Source organism: Hibiscus syriacus, unplaced genomic scaffold (assembly GCF_006381635.1).
Source record: "Hibiscus syriacus cultivar Baekdansim isolate YM2019G1 unplaced genomic scaffold, ASM638163v2 tig00111191_pilon, whole genome shotgun sequence".
Classification (NCBI taxonomy): Eukaryota; Viridiplantae; Streptophyta; class Magnoliopsida; order Malvales; family Malvaceae; genus Hibiscus; species Hibiscus syriacus.
Genome location: NW_024063010.1, coordinates 378,117 through 396,535, shown reverse-complemented (window position 1 = coordinate 396,535; position 18,419 = coordinate 378,117).

Sequence of the window (18,419 nt, the reverse complement as noted above, 5' to 3'; positions counted from 1 at the left end):
GTTGACGCCACAAGTATAAAATACTTGATAAGTCGATAAAAAAGTCACCAAGACTTAAGAAAGAGAATAATCTCACTTCAATTAAAATAAAGGTCTGGTTACAAATGATGAATGCTTTCCTATTTATAGGAAATGGAGAGACATGGCCGAATGGTTACAAGAGGATTCGTCCAGCCCTTGTGTCTCTATAAAATGACATAATTTAATGTTAAATGACATAATGTTTCAGCCCTAGATTGAGGGAAATAAACCTTGGTCGAATAGCTCTTATGTCCCCTCAAGTTGGCACCAAATTGGAAAGAAATGAGTGCTTGGCCGAATGGTGAGAGGACTCTTCATCTTGGCGCCTAAATGAAGTCACACGCCTAGCACATGGTGGGCTGGTCACAAGGCGTGCACATGGCTTCTCTAGGATGTTTGTGGTGCATCCTTGTGCATGGAATGATGGCTGGTCATGTGCTTTCTCTTGGGCGTGCATGTGTCTCCTCCAAGCTAGCTTGAGTTGTGGAGATAGCTTTGACATCACTTTTGGCAACTCAGCTCCAAATAGTCCTACTAGATAAGTTTACCTAGCCTTAGGCTCCTCCAGTTGAATCGAGCTTCCCTTAGTGTTTCGTGAGATGCCTTGTACTTTGTATGCTGTTTGTGAGCTGCATATGACGTCCAAATCTTTCACCAAGCTACCTCAACGTGCATCACACTCCAATGTACCTATATGTGTGAGGAAACAAGGTAAGTTCATGTTATTGAGCTAAAACGAGTTAATTACCTTGCTGCCATGTTTGATTTTGGTAATGTGAGCTAAGTTTGAAGGCCATGAGCTAATTATATCAACTCATAATATGTGTAAGATTATGCATGAGGCTTAAGAGCTAATATGAATGCATATGAACTAACGAAATGTATTATAAGTATGCTGCCTTGATGTATAAATAATAATCATGCTTAATATGATTATAAAGCTATCCTAACATGTTTAACATATTAAAATAACAATGTGCAAGATGTATTCATACTAAGTTATTCTTTAACTTCATAACTAATATCCTAAGCGTGATATGTATTATAATAGTATATATTATAAGGCTAGTATAAAGTGAATGCATTATAAGGATGTTCAAGAATACTCCCTTTATAGTTGAAAAAGTGCTTGTATCATCCCCCCTTCTTTAGGGCGATTTGTCCTCAAATCGAGTTCATTCTGTCCTTGCATAGCATCACATCTTTTTGCTAAAAGAAAACATCCTTTGAACGATTGTGTCTTTCCATTAGATTCCCTTTCGTAAGATTTCCCTTTAGGTCTTTGTTTGGAATATGATTTACCAACAGTACCTTTTGGGAATGATCTTTATCTAGGGATATCCCTTTTGGAAGTGATCTTTCTCATGATTTGTCCTGAAAAGTGAGGAGAGAAAAGGTTTCATATAAAAGGGTACTTACCTTTTGAAGATTAAAACCTTTGGTGAAGAGTGTGACTTTAAGTCCCAATCATCACCACCTTTCGTAGAGACCCTTTATTTTCCAGAATTGAACCATCATGTTTCTTTATGAAGAAGTTTGGTTTCTTGTTTAGTTCCTCTTCATTTTTCGTTGGGGTTTTGTCTTTGCGCCATGCTTGTACACTCTTTCGCATATGCAATTGATCTTGTTGTACTTCTTTAGGCGTTAAAGCCATCAAGGTCACCTTGCATCCATCATGCTTAAAAGTGTATTGATTATGAAAACAATCATGAATGGCCCTTTTGTCATACTGCCATGGTCTCCCAAGTAGAATGTGGCTAGCATGCATAGGGACAATGTCACAAAGCACCTCGTCCTTGTACCTTCCAACTGAAAAAGGAATTAGAACTTGTTTGGTAACATTTAACTCACCTCCTTCATTAAGCAATTGGAGTTTATATGGAGTAGGACGCTTTGATGTTTCCAATCCAAGTTTTTCAACCATAAGAGTGCTGGTTACGTTTGTGCAACTTCCTCCATCGATGATCACTGTGCAAACTTGTCCTTGACATGGCATCTTGTATGGAAAATATTATTTCTTTGAATATCCTCTTGGGATGTTTGTGATTGTATGCACCTTTTTGAAACAAGCATCTCACCATGATCTGCGTTTTCTTCAGTTTCTTCATCTTGCACTGTTTCAGGTTCCTAATCAAAAATAGGCTCGTCAGAATCCGATACAATATCTCCATTGTCAAGTACCATCATGGCATTTCGGTTGGGACATTGACTAGCAACATGTCTTTTTCCAAAACACTTGAAACATTTGATGTCTCTTGTTCTCTCGAAAGTGTTGGTTTGCTTTTCTTTACCCTTGCTAAACTCATCCACTTGTATAGTTTTAGGTACCTCTGCACGATCCTTTGTTTGGACTGGAGTTTGCTTCTGGAAAGTAATAGGTTCTTGCTTCCATTTGTTGGCCGAATTTGGACTGTTCCTAGTATAGGATTTCTTTTTGAGTTGTCTTTCAATTTTCATGGCCACGTGCACCATCTCTTCAATCTCTACATAATGTTGAAGTTCAACAAGGTTAGCAATATCAAGATTTAGGCCAGATAAGAACCTTGCCATTGTTGCTTCTCTATCTTCATCCACATAGGCTCGTATCATGGCTATCTCCATTTCTTTGAAATAATCTTCAACGCTCTTGCTTCCTTGTTTCAAATTTTGTAGTTTATGATAAAGATCTCGGTGATTGTGAGTAGGTACGAACCTTTTCCTCATAATGGCTTTCATTTCTTCCCATGTAGTGATGGGGCGTTCACCATTTCGTCTTCTTGAACTTACCAATTGGTTCCACCAAACCAAGGCATAGTCCACGAATTCCATAGCAGCAAGCCTGACCTTCTTTTGTTCCGTATAATTTTGACATTCAAAAATGTGTTCGATTTTGATTACCCAGTCCAGATAGGCTTCAGGATCTGTTCGTCCTTGAAATGGAGGAATGGTTACTTTGGTGTTGCTGAAGTTGTCATTCTGATTTCTATGAACATCTCTTCTTTCTACGGATGTTACTTTAGCCTCCTCCTCTTCTAATTCTTCTTCCATTCTAGGGAGGTTTACTCTCCGGTTACCTAAGGATGCTTCTAATTGATTCATACAATCTTGCAAAGGCTCCAATTCTAGATTCAACAATCTTGGTATTTCATGCATAATGGTTTGGGTTTGCAAGTTAGGGGCTTCTCTTTTGGTGATCGTCCTGAACTCTTAGACATGGTTAGCAAATAAGAAAAGAATAAGATGTGTAAAAGACCTTACCAGAATATACTCTCACAAAGCCTCACGAGTCACTCCAAGAAAACTTGATGTCACTCAATCCACTCGTGTTTGCACTCTAGGATTTTAATGGCTTTTACTTATCCTCTTCTGATCTCACACACTCTCCGGCCTTTTTTTCCTCTCGATTCTCTTATCTCAAGTTCTAGAGAACTTTACTCAAGACTATATCAAGTAAATTTTACTTGTTTGGCGTCGGCTGTAAAAGGGTTAGTAGGAATGGAAAACAAAATATAATGAAAGGGTGGCTTAGAAAAATAGAAAGAAGAGAAACAAAGGGTTTACTTACACAAGTCACTTTACAACCTTCTATCACCACAATCAAATTTAAAGGCTTACTTGAATGGCTTGGTGATGAGAATTGTTGATGAGTGCTTCTAACTTTTTTTTTCTTTTCGAGTGCTTTCAATTTCTTCTTTTGAGTGCTTTTATTTTCTTTGCTGATTTTTCTTGCTTTCTTTCACTTTTGTACTTCACTTGCACTTCTTTTTGTATTTTTCTTCTTTGTTGTTGTTACATGTTGCTTTCTTCCACCAAAGCTCTGATTACCGCTTGATGTAAGGTAATTCTACCTTCTCATTTGATTGTGGATCTAGGAAGGAAGCAAAACAACCTGCAAAGTGAATGGCTCAAAAATAGAAAGGTTAAAGTGGTAAACGTAAGGGTGAAGAGGTGGGTTGTTTAATAATTAAGAGATAGAAGCGGAAGTTGATGGATGCGGCTATGGGTTTGGTTATCGAAACAATGGAATGGATAAGAGGATAGTATCTTAAAGAAGGCTTAAAGACGAACCAATGCTATAGAGAGCATAGACCCGACGTTATATTGCTTCTTTAAGGGGTGGTTTAAAAGTACTTTGACCCACTAGTTATAAAGAACTAGGAACCATAAGTATCAAGGTGAAAAGGAAGGGGTTGACGCCACAAGTATAAAATACTTGATAAGTCGATAAAAAAGTCACCAGGACTTAAGAAAGAGAATAATCTCACTTTAATTAAAATAAAGGTCTGGTTACAAATGATGAATGCTTTCCTATTTATAGGAAATTGAGAGACATGGCCGAATGGTTACAAGAGGATTCATCCAGCCCTTGTGTCTCTATAAAATGACATAATTTAATGCTAAATGACATAATGTTTCGGCCCTAGATGGAGGGAAATAACCCTTGGTCGAATAGCTCTTATGTCCCCTCAAGTTGGCACCAAATTGGAAAGAAATGAGTGCTTGGCCGAATGGTGAGAGTACTCTTCATCTTGGCGCCTAAATGAAGTCACACGCCTAGCACATGGTGGGCTGGTCACAAGGCGTGCACATGGCTTCTCTAGGATGTTTTTGGTGCATCCTTGTGCATGGAATGATGGCTGGCCATGTGCTTTCTCTTGGGCGTGCATGTGTCTTCTCCAAGCTAGCTTGAGTTGTGGAGCTAGCTTTGACATCACTTTTGGCAACTCAGCTCCAAAAAGTCCAACTAGATAAGTTTAGCTAGCCTTACGCTCCTCCAACTAAATCGAGCTTCCCTTAGTGTTCCGTGAGCTACCTTGTACTTTGTAAGCTATTTGTGAGCTGCATATGACGTCCAAATCATTCACCAAGCTACCTCAACATGCATCACACTCCAATGTACCTATATGTGCGAGGAAACAAGGTAAGTTCATGTTATTGAGCTAAAACGAGCTAATTACCTTGCTGCCATGTTTGATTATGGTAATGTGAGCTAAGTTTTAAGGCCATAAGCTAATTATATCATCTCATAATATGTGTAAATTATGCATGAGGCTTAAGAGCTAATATGAATGCATATGAACTAACGAAATGCATTATAAGAATGCTGCCGTGATGTATAAATAATAATCATGCTTAATATGATTATAAAGCTATCCTAACATGCTTAACATATTAAAATAACAATGTGCAAGATGTATTCATACTAAGTTATTCTTTAACTTCATAAATAATATCCTAAGCATGATATGTATTATAATAATATATATTATAAGGCTAGTATAAAGTGAATGCATTATAAGGATGTTCAAGAATACTCCCTTTATAGTTGAAAACGTGCTTGTATAACTTGGTTGCAGAATAATGTGAGTAAAGAAAGAAATGGCTACAATAAGGAACGAAGATGAGAATAGGTAATGAAATCGTAAAGATAATGAAAGAAATGATGAAACAAATATGAAAACTTTTAATTTTTTTTTCAAAGATGAAAAGATTACACTCGCCCTCTTTAAAATTTCTTTTATTTTATTTTTTTTATTTTTTTTGATTTTTTTTATTTTTCACTAACCCACGAGAGAGAAAATGATACGATACACTTACTGAATCAGCTAGCTCTGATGCCAAATGATATGATCTCGGTTATGTGTTCTGAGTCATATACGATGTTGGCGATCGTGATTCTAGTAAGAACTTCATAGTGCTTTAATTGAAGACTGAAAATTCACAAACAACATTACAAGAAAGAAATTGATATATGTAAATTGAAAATGATGGTTGTTGTGGTTTAATAAAATGAAGGGAAGTGGGGAAAGTGTAGTAGTGATAATAATTTATAGTGTGGAAAGAATAGAAGTATGGTGAAGGTAAAAGATGTTATGGTGTGGGAGATGAATGATGAAATAAAAAGTATGGATTGTGACCCGCTAGCTATATGGAGCAAGGAACCAACAATATAAAAAGATGGAATCGAAGTGATAGAGCGTGGAACGTGACCCACTAGCTATAGGTGAGCTAGGAACCAAAATTATAAAAAAATGAAATGGAAGAAGGCTTTAAGACTAACAAGAAACCGATAGAGTTCTAATCCAAGAACTAAAATGAAAGAAACCTTTCAAAGAGTTGATTATGCAAAAAGTTCTAAGTACAAATGTCATGGAGGTGCCTATTTATAGTGTTGATAGACACCATATGAAGAGTTTTTACAATTAATTAAAATAAAATAATCACCTAAATGCAATTGAATTTAATTAAATGACTTATGATTCTTCTTATCCTTTTATGGCTGGCCATGTAGATTGAAAATGGATGAATTAACCTTTAATTTGAGATAATTTTAGCCTTAAATTCGTCCAAAAAGGAGGGGTGACTCTTGGGCTACCTAGCCTTGATTGTAATGGAAGAAAAGAGGATAAATGAAGTCATAGGATGAATGTGGACATCCTACATGTCCAAATCAGCTTGTCTCTTCAAACTCCTTGATAATTTTATCACTTAATTTGGTGGTTAAATGAAATAAAATCAGCCTTCATTGTTTGTTCCCTTGTAGAATATGATCAGCCTTCAAAAGATGATAAAGGCCTTGAATGCTAAGTTTTGAATGTTGGTTATTGCATGTCCCCTTGCTTGAACATGAATGGCCTTTAATGGGTGATAACATCAACCTTGAATTCCTTGAATTGGTGAATTAAGATGACCATCAATTGCTTGTCTCTTGGTAGAATATGAAAGGACTCTTTTTTAGCTAAAACTCATCTAAATCATCCTTGTATAAAATTCCCGTAATGAAAATTCCAGCCTGCACTGTCTTCAGTAAATCTATCATATCTCAATCTCCCGATATCGGATTGAGGTGATTCAAAAGGCATTGGAAAGCTAAGAGATAGATGAATAATATCCAATTGATTTATAAACTCAAAAAAGTTTTTATCACATCCAGAATTAGAAGACATTCTGACTGATATTCTTGCATCTGTTGAAACCATTCAACTTCTCTTATTCACCTAGACACAAAGGTGAACTTTATTCAATCTTTAATTGAAAACATGCATGAAACAATTTAGAGTTAGTTTAATCAATGAACTAGTTTGATGAATGACTAGTTTAATTAATGAACTAACTTTATTCAATGAACTAGAACTTTATTCAATGAACTAGATGCATGAATGAAGTAGCTTACTAAATAATCAAAATATGCATAAATGAACTACTTCCCTAAATGAAATAGATGTTTTAAATGCAATGCATGCTTAAATGAACATCACACTTATTAAATGCAATGAATGTCATGAAAATTCATGCAATGAATGATATCATATGATCAGCATATCCTAAGAGGTAAATACAAACATATGATAAAATGTAGTGCATAAATGAGAAGGTATAGGATGAAGGAAGGTAGAAATCCCTTTGAATCAGCCTTGGTGAACTTCAATGATTTAATCAGATCAAGAAGAAAGTTAGGGCTGATTGGGATCACATCAGGGAGAGTTGTCACATCTCAAAATTTTGGGACTCATTTAGTGATACATTCATCACAAGGCTCACATCAAAGGATGAAGTAATAACTCTTCCAAATGATCCACTCGTCCAAGCATTGGAAAAGAATACCAGAACAGAAACAGACTTGCAACGACTTTTTGAATGGTATCCTGATATTATTTTGTCAACATGTTTTCTGGAGATATAACCATCTATCTCTTATCTTTCTAACGGTTCTTGAATCTCATCAATCCGATATGGGTAACTCAAGATACGTTTATTTTAGTGAAGACAACGCATGCAAAAATTCCTATATGAGATTAATACATGATTTTGTAAATATTACGAATTTTCAATTTTTACATTGATTATTTGTAATGTAATTTAATATAGGATGATGCATTATCTTTTATGATTAGATTTATTATTTTATTAGGCATTAAGGTTGAGTTAAAACATTATTTTTAGTTATTATTATTTTATTAGGAATTAGAGTTAAGACATATTTAGTTTGTTATTAATTTATTCATTAGTTATTTAGGACCATTAAAACTCTGCTCTTATATAAAGAGGCTTCATTCAACTTTGTAAGACAGATTTCTTTGATTAATAATACAACGAGAGTTTGTTTTTGCAAGTGCTGATGGTCTTGTGCCTTTGAAGCTTCTTCTCCTGGAGTTCTTTCAAGTTCTTGTGAGGGAGATTAATCTTCACACTCCAATTTGCCTTTTCATCACTACTAGGAGGGTTGGTTAGAGACATTTAGGAACTTTGCCTTTTGATTACGACTAGGAGATTTGATAAGACACTTATCCATATATTTTTCACAAATCCATCCGCACCATTAATCATCTTTACCGTCCACCTTCATAAGGGAGATCTTTTGATATATTTATTATCTTATTTTATTTTCAATTTTTTTATCTTTTATTTATTTTGTTCTAATCTTATTACCTTGATTCCAACACCTAAAAGAAACCCTAAAGAATTCTAGTTACTACCGCCACCTTCCCCTATTCATCCCCTTTGTTCTTCATCGAGTCTAGAGCTTTCTAGGTTTGATTCTTCAACAAGAGCAATGTTTATTAGTCCGCCACCGCTTCTCTATCAATTGGTATTAGATTTAGGCCGATTCTTAGAAAGAAGCAAGTAATCTTGGTTGTTCTTGCACATAAAACCGTCAAGGTACCCCAACGGAGCTAATTCACAAAATATTCATATTTTCAAGTTCTTTTTTTATTTTAATTTATATTCAAATCTTTCTTGTTAGTTTGCTATTTTTTCAAAAAAAAAGCCAAAAAAGCCAAAATTTCAAAAAAAATTGCAAACAAATAATTTAGCACTTATTTTCTCCAGATCTCATATTCATCATAAAAGTAATATTCGGTCCAAAATTCACCCAGTCATAGTTCATTAGAGCCTTCAAATGCATCATTCAAGTTTCATCGACAAATTCGGTCTAGAATCTTGTCGAATTTATTGAAAATTATACAAAGGGATTTTGTGGTGAAAATTCCAGATTGAAACTTCATATATTGAAGATCATTCATACAAAAATTCAGAATTTTTTAAGATCAAGAACACTTCGAACAAAGCGATCACGAAAAATAGATTGATTGAGGACTCACCATTCAACAGAGTCTATTGGATACTATTGAAGGTATTTGGTTCTAAATTTTACAAGTGGTTTCTAGATGCATCGAAAGACATTCAAGAATTTCCCCAAAATTTTTGGACACCAACAATCCCCTAAAAAACGTTTTTCAAGTTGACCCATCGTTTTCTAGGTTTCTGGTTTGGTTCTTTTTTTCTTTGACTCTTAGTGCTTTAGGGTTTTTTGTTTTTTCCTTTTTATTGTACTTTTGCATTATCTAACACATTATCTTTCTTGTGTTAGTAGGACTATAGAGTTTGCATACTTCTTCCTTCTTTGCAATCTTGTTCTCTTGGAGTCTAACCCTTGTTTGGCCTCTTAGAACTTTTAGGTTTTCTTATCACCTTTGTTAGTAATCACACTCCGATACGAACTGTGGAAGACTACTTGTAAAGTGAGTTTTAAAGAGTTCAAGATCGACTTACTTGCCTCTCTCTCTATGTTATATTCTTGGAGTGACTTGTTAGGTTTCTTGCTTTGTTGATTTTTCTTTCTTTTATTTTTATTTTACTTTAAAATTTTCATTTGAGTATTATGATTTCAAGATTGGCGACAATAACAACAAGACACTTACGGCTATCTTAGTTGGACTTGCATGACTCACGACTCAAATTGAAAGATTTGACGAACTTAACAATACCGTGAGATAACGACAAGATCCATAACTGGATCTACCAAACTAGAATCCAAGACCAAACAATGTTGAACTTTTGGTACCCAGGTGAGAAAAACCACGTTTCCAAGCATCCAAATTCTTTGCAAAACCAAATTAACGATCCTTTCTTTCAAAGGAGACAGCGATCCAGACAAGTACATCGATTGGGAAGGAAAAGTTGATCTCATGTTCATACCATGATGGCCTCCAAGCTAAACAAGTTCCCCTCATCACCATGCAATTCGAAGGATATGCTCGAACTTGGTGGATGCAAACAAGGAAAAAGATCGAGAACTTCCAAATTCAAGCAATCACTTCTTGGATTGACCTCAAACAAACCATTAGGAAGCGATTCCTACCGACACATTATGACATCCTTACTTAATAGGGCTAACATAACCGAAAAAGAAAAGGACACACGGCGTCAAGATTCATCATCGTCTTGAACTCAAACATCTCTGATCTTCTTAACCTCCATGGGTATGAAAACCTTGAAGATACACTAAAGAAAGCAATCAAAATCTGATGTAAGGCTAACCAGCTTCTTTAATAATGGAGAAGTTGGCAACCTTGTTGTTTCCCGATCTAGGAGAGACACCAAATGCTACACCTTGGATTGAAAGTAATCTGCACAAAAGAAGAAGAATAGTTTAAATAAATGAATAATAAAGAAAGGAAATAGAAATGGAATTGGAAAGAATAGAAATGGAAAGGAATGTTATCAAGATGGGCTGCGGAAGTGATGAATAAATCTCCTTCAAGTGATGTTGACTTCGGTCTCCAATGGTGGTGATGAAGTATGCCTTGTTTATGAATGAAGGATGATTTAATAGTGATGAAATGTTATTGGAATGGTGGTAGAGTTGGCGTGAAAGTGATGGACTATGGTGATGTTATAGGCGTGAGAATGGTGATGGAAGGTGGTGATGAATAGATAGTATCTTATAAAACTAAGAAGGAACTAATGCTATAAAGGAGCAAAGACCCGTTTCTTATAAGTTCTATAAGGGATGGTATGAAAGGACTTTGACCCACTAGTTATTTAAACTAGGAACCAGAAGTATCAATGAGGGAATGACGCCACAAGCTTTAGAAAAGGCTTGCTTAATCGATATAGTTCTAAAAAGAACTTGAAGAGAGAATAATCTCACAAAGGATTTTTAATTGATCAAAAGGTTTGTGTTACAAATGAAATGCAATAGCCTATTTATAGTTTTCAAAGGTTTTAGACCGAATAGATACTTGATGGTTCAGCCAAAGTTGAAACCCCTTTGAAAATACAAGATTTTTGATGAAAATACATGATTTAAATGAAGATACATGCTCTTGGCCGAATGGTTATGTGTTGGTTCAGCCCTAAGGTTGATTTGAATGCATTTGGAAGTTATTTGGGCGCCAAAATGAAGAGGAAAGAGTCTTTGACCGAAGGAAGCATCCCTTGGTGTTTTGGCGCCAATTTGATGTCACATGGAGTGCACATGCTTGAATGATGCACATGGCAGCCTACTTGAATGCACATGGGTCTTCTTGCAAGGCTTTAGTGATGTTACAACCATAGGATGGTGTCTTGAAGTCCATGTAATGAATATGGCAGCAACTAGGCGTGACTTGACTTCCAACATGCATCTAGGTGTCATGGCCTTCAATGGGCAGCAACTTGTCATGAAAGGTCACATTATTTGGAAGGTAACCTTTCATCATTTGAGCTACTTTACAAGTTTTTGAGCTGAAGATGAGCTGGCCATAGATGCAATACATGTAAATGAGTCTTAGGACAGCTCCTTGTGAAAGGGCACTTCTCGAATTGGAAACTCTTCGCGAAAAGGTACGAATTCATAAAATTCGACCTAGACCATATTTGTAGTGCTCTATGTGGTGAAGATGATGGTGCAACTCTCTAGCTGAAAAGAAGTCTCTAGCTAGCTCAAAAATTCAGCTCAAGTGAGCTATGAGCTCGGAGGTCAGCTGACAACTTTTCATCATTTGTTCTTCATGATCTCCCGAGTCATCTTATGGAAGTTTTCCTAGCTCATTGACTCCCATTCTAGCTTTAAACCAGTTCCCAACATGTGGCCGAACATGCACCTACAAAAGAAAGCATAATATAAGCTAAGTATATGAATTATTATAAAGTAATAAGAATGTGCATATTATAAAGATGTGAACTATAGGTTATAATAATAACTCATGCATCATATGATAATGAATGAATATTATTATTACAACTATAGATTATATGCATGAATATCAATCAATGATGCAAACCATAGGACATAATGAATGAATGCACATGTTATGACAATTCAAGCATAGTCTAATATGAAATTGTATGCTTATAATAATATATAGTGCATAAATAAGAAAATATAAGATAAAGTAAGGTAGAACTCCCTTAGAACCAGATTTGAATAACCTCCATGGTGTGATCAAATAATGGAGAAATTTGGAGCTAGACAGGATCACATCAAAATTGAAGCAAAAATCCAAAGGAGATTCTGATGCAAGCACATTTTCAACTATAAAGGGAGTACTCTTGAACATCCTTTTAATGCATTTACTTTATAATAACCTTATAATATATACTATTATATTACATATCATTCTATGGATATTAGTTATGAAGTTAAAGAATAACTTAGTATGAATACATCTTACACATTGTTATTTTAATATGTTAAGCATGTTAGGATAGCTATATAATTATATTATGCATGATTATAACATATACATCAAGGCAGCATACTTATAATGCATTTCATTAGTTCATTTGCATTCATATTAGCTCTTAGGCTTTATACCTTACCTTACACATATTAGGAGATGATATAATTAGCTCATGACATTCAAAATTACCTCACATTACCATAATCAAACATGGCAGCAAGGTAATTAGCTCATATTAGCTCAATACCATGGAATTACCTTGTTTTCTTGCACATGTAGGTACATTGGAGCATAATAAACGTTGAGATAGCTTGGTGAATAATTTGGACTTCATATGCAGCTCACAATCAGCTTACAAAGTACAAGGCAACTCATGGAACACTAAGGGAAGCTCGGTTCAGCTGAAGGAGCTTAAGGCTAGCTAAACTTAGCTAGTTGGACTATTTGGAGCTGAGTTGCCAAAAGTGATGTCAAAGGTAGCTGAATGTAGCTGAACATAATATTGAGGAGCTCACAAGGACTTAGCTTGAAGAAGACACATGCACGCCCAAGAGAGAAAGCTTATAACCAGCCATCATTCCATGCACAAGGCTGCACCACAAGGTTTCCTAGAACACCCATGTGCCCTGCATATGACCAGCCCCCATGTGCCTTGCATGAGGATCATTTAGGTGCCAAGATGAAGAGTTCTCTCCCTATTCGGCCAAGCCATGTGTTTTGCATGTGAACAGCCCCATGTGCCTTGCATGTGGTTTATTTAGGCGCCAAGATGAAGAGCTCTCTCCCTATTCGGCCAAGCATCATTTCCCATTCAATTTGGCACCAACTTGAGGGGACATAAGGACTATTCGGCCAAGGATTATTTCCCTCCATAAAGGACCAAAACATTATGTAATTTAGCATTTAATTATGTCATTTTATAGAGGCACAAGGGCTGGCCGAATCACCATGTATCCATTCGGCCATGCCCCTCCATTTCCTATAAATAGGAAATCACAATTCATTTGTAATCAGACCTTTTATTTTAATTGAAGTGAGATTTTTCTCTTTCTTAAGTCCTGGTGACTTTTTATCGACTTATCAAGTATTTTATACTTGTGGTGTCAACCCTCTTCTTTCATCTTGATACTTCTGGTTCATAGTTCATATAACTAGTGGGTCAAAGTACTTATCACCACCCCTTGAGGAAACAATATAAAGACTGGGTCTTTGCTCTCTATAGCATTGGTTCTTCTTTGAGCGTTCTTCAAGATACTATCCTCACAACCATCCTTTTGTTTCATCGCCATAACCATAACCATTTCAATCATCTTCCGCTTCCATCTCTCATTTTGAGCCAATCACTTGTGCAGGTTGTTTTGCTTCCTTCCTAGATCCACAATCAAACGAGAAGGTAGAATTACCTTACATCAAGCGGTAATCAGAGCTTTGGTGGAAGAAAGCAACATGCAACAACAACAAAAAGAAAAATACAAAAAGAAGTGCAAGTGAAGTGCAAAAGTGAAAGAAAGCAAGAAAAAACAGCAAAGAAAATAAAAGCACTCAAAAGAAGAAATTGAAAGCACTCGAAAAGAAGAAAAAAAAGGAAAAAAAATTGGAAGCACTCATCAACAATTCTCATCACCAAGCCATTCAAGTAAGCCTTTTAAATTGATTGTGGTGATAGAAGGTTGTAAAGTGACTTGTGTAAGTAACCCCTTTTGTTATTTTCTTTCTATTTCTAAGCCACCATTTCAATTATATTTTGCTTTCCATTCCTACTAACCCATTTGCAGCCGACGCCAAACAAGTAAAATTTACTCAATATAGTCTTGAGTAAAAGTTTTCTAGAACTTGAGACAAGAGAATCGAGAGGGAAAAGGCTGGAGCGTGTGTGAGATCAGAAGAGGACAAGTAAAAGCCATTAAAGTCCTAGAGTGCAAACACGAGCGGATTGAGTGACATCAATTTTTCTTGGAGTGACTCGTGAGGATTTGTGAGAGTATATTCTGGTAAGGTCTTTTACACATCTTATTCTTTTCTTATTTCACTAACCATGTCTCGGAGTTCAGGACGATCCCCAGAAAGAGAAGCCCCTAACTTGCAGACACAAGCTATTATGCACGAAATGGAAAGACTGTTGAAATTAGAATTGGAGCATTTGCAAGATCGTATGGATCAATTAGAAGCATCTTTAGGCAACCGTAGAGTAAACCGCCCTAGAATGGAAGAAGACTTAGAAGAGGAAGAGGCTGAAGTAACATCAGTAGCAAGGAGAGATGTTCAACGAAATCAAAACGACAACTTCAGCAACATCAAAGTGACTATTCCTCCATTTCAAGGACGAACTGATCCAGAAGCCTATCTTGATTGGGTAATCAAAATTGAACACATTTTTGAATGCCAAAACTATACAGAGCAAAAGAAGGTTATGCTTGCTACTATGGAATTCGTGGACTATGCCTTAGTTTGGTAGGACCAATTGGTGAGTTCAAGAAGACGAAATGGTGAACGCCCCATCACAACATGGGATGAAATGAAGGTCATTATGAGGAAAAGGTTTGTTCCTACTCACTATCACCGAGATCTTTATCATAAATTACAAAATTTGAAACAAGGAAGCAAGAACGTTGAAGATTTTTTCAAAGAAATGGAGATTGCCATGATCCGAGCCAATGTGGATGAAGATAGAGATGCAACAATGGCAAGATTCTTATCTGGCCTATATCTTGATATTGCTAACCTTTTTGAACTTCAGCATTATGTAGAGATTGAAGAAATGGTGCATGTGGCCATGAAAATTGAAAGACAACTCAAAAGGAAATCCTACACTAGGAGCAGTCCAAATTCGGCCACCAAATGGAAGCAAGAACCTATTACTTTCCGAAAGCAAACTCCATTCCAAACAAAGGATTGTGCAGAAGTACCTAAAACTACACAAATGGGCGAATCTAGCAAGGGTAAAGAAAAACAAACCAGCACTTTTGAGAGATCAAGAGACATCAAATATTTCAAGTGTTTTGGAAAAGGACATGTTGCTAGTCAATGTCCCAACCGAAATACCATGATGGTGCTTGACAATGGAGATATTGTATCAGATTCTGATGAGCCTATTTTTGACAAGGAACCTAAAACAATACAAGAAGAAGAAACGGAAGAAAATGCAGATCATGGTGAGATGCTTGTTTCAAATAGGTGCCTACAATCACAAACATCCCAAGATGATATTCAGAGAAACAATATCTTTCATACAAGATGCCATGTCAAGGATAAGGTTTGCACAATGATCATCGATGGAGGAAGTTGCACAAACGTAGCATGATGGATGCAAGGTGACCTTGATGCCTTTAACGCTAAAAGAAGTACAACAGGATCAATTGCATATGCAAAAGAGTGTACAAGCATGGCGCAAAGACAAAACTCCGACGAAAAATGAAGAGGAACAAAACATGAAACCAAACTTCTTCATAGAGATACATGATGGTTCAATGCTGGAAAATGAAGGGTCACCTACGAAAAGTGGTGATGTTTGGGACTTAAAGTCACAACTCTTCGCCAATGATTTTAATCTACAAAAGGTAAGTACCCCTTCATATGAAACCTTTTCTCTCCTCACTTTTCAGGACAATTCACGTGAAAGGTCACTTCCAAAAGGGATATCCCTAGATAAATATCATTCCCAAAAGGTACCTGTTGGTAAATCATATTCCAAAGAAAGGCCTAAAGGGAAATCTTACAAAAGGGTATATAATGGAAGAACACAAACGTTCAAAGGATACTTTCTTTTAACAAAGAGGCGTGAAGCTATGCAAGGACAGAATGGACTCGATTTGAGGACAAATCGTCCTAAATAAGGGGGGATGATGCAAGCACATTTTCAACTATAAAGGGAGTACTCTTGAATATCCTTTTAATGCATTTACATTATAATAACCTTATAATATATACTATTATATTACATATCATTCTAAGGATATTAGTTATGAAGTTAAAGAATAACTTAGTATGAATACATCTTACACATTGTTATTTTAATATGTTAAGCATGTTATGATAGCTATATAATTATATTATGCATGATTATAACATATACATCAAGGTAGCATACTTATAATGCATTCCATTAGTTCATTTGCATTCACATTAGCTCTTAGGCTTTATACCTTACCTTACACATATTAGGAGATGATATAATTAGCTCATGATATTCAAACATAGCTCACATTACCATAATCAAACATGGCAGCAAGGTAATTAGCTCATATTAGCTCAATACCATGGAATTACCTTGTTTCCTTGCACATGTAGGTACATTGGAGCATGATAAACGTTGAGATAGCTTGGTGAATAATTTGGACTTCATATGCAGTTCACAATCAGCTTACAAAGTACAAGGCAGCTCATGGAACACTAAGGGAAGCTCGGTTCAGCTGGAGGAGCTTAAGGCTAGCTAAACTTAGCTAGTTGGACTATTTGGAGCTGAGTTGCCAAAAGTGATGTCAAAGGTAGCTGAATGTAGCTTAACATAATATTGAAGAGCTCACAAGGACTTAGCTAGGAAGTTTGTTCACAAACAACCCATGTTTGCTAGCTAGCTTCACAACTCAAGCTAGCTTGAAGAAGACACATGCACGCCCAAGAGAGAAAGCACATGACCAGCCATCATTACATGCACAAGGCTGCACCACAAGGTTTCCTAGAACACCCATGTGCCTTGCATATGACCAGCCCCCATGTGCCTTGCATGAGGATCATTTAGGCGCCAAGATGAAGAGTTCTCTCCCTATTCGACCAAGCCATGTGTTTTGCATGTGAACAGCCCCATGTGCCTTGCATGTGGTTTATTTAGGCGCCAAGATGAAGAGCTCTCTCCCTATTTGGCCAAGCATCATTTCCCATTCAATTTGGCGCCAACTTGAGGGGACATAAGGACTATTCGGCCAAGGATTATTTCCCTCCATAAAGGAGCAAAACATTATGTCATTTAGCATTTAATTATGTCATTTTATAGAGGCACAAGGGCTGGCCGAACCACCATGTATCCATTCGGCCATGCCCCTCCATTTCCTATAAGTAGGAAATCACAATTCATTTGTAATCAGACCTTTTATTTTAATTGAAGTGAGATTTTTCTCTTTCTTAAGTCCTGGTGACTTTTTATCGACTTATCAAGTATTTTATACTTGTGGCGTTAACCCTCTTCTTTCATCTTGATACTTCTGGTTCCTAGTTCATATAACTAGTGGGTCAAAGTACTTATCACCACCCCTTGAGGAAACAATATAAAGATTGGGTCTTTGCTCTCTATAGCATTGGTTCTTCTTTTAGCGTTCTTCAAGATACTATCCTCACAACCATCCTTTTGTTTCATCGCCATAATCATAACCATTTCAATCATCTTTCGCTTCCATCTCTCATTTATTAAATAGCCTACCTATTAAACCATACGTTTACCACCCTTATCCATTCTGTTTTGAGCCAATCACTTGTGCAGGTTATTTTGCTTCCTTTCTAGATCCACAATCAAACGAGAAGGTAGAATTACCTTACATCAGATTCTAATTTAGAGAACATTACCAAAGTACTTCATCCTGTTACCAATGGAATCCTTCAAATCCTTCCTCATATTCTACTCCACCTTCTTTAAAAAAGGTGAGAGATAACAAACTCGACAAGGAGAATCAACAACCATCAAAGAATGACATACCTCTAACCGCTAAAGATCAAATGAGAATTTGTGAGGAGGTAGGGAAAGCAAAAAAGAAAAAGCTGAGATATAGGCAAAAGCAAAAGAGGTCACTATTTACAAAAGCCAAAAGAATAATGACCCATGGGATGTGAGTGAAACTAATTGTGAGAAGAAAAAAGCAACTTAAAATCTATGTGTGATAAGAAAAGAATTGAGAGAGAACCTTCTTTACAAACAGTCTTCCATCCTTGTTCGCTTTAGGGAATCAATTGTTTCGATTTCTAACATTAATAAGGATTTAC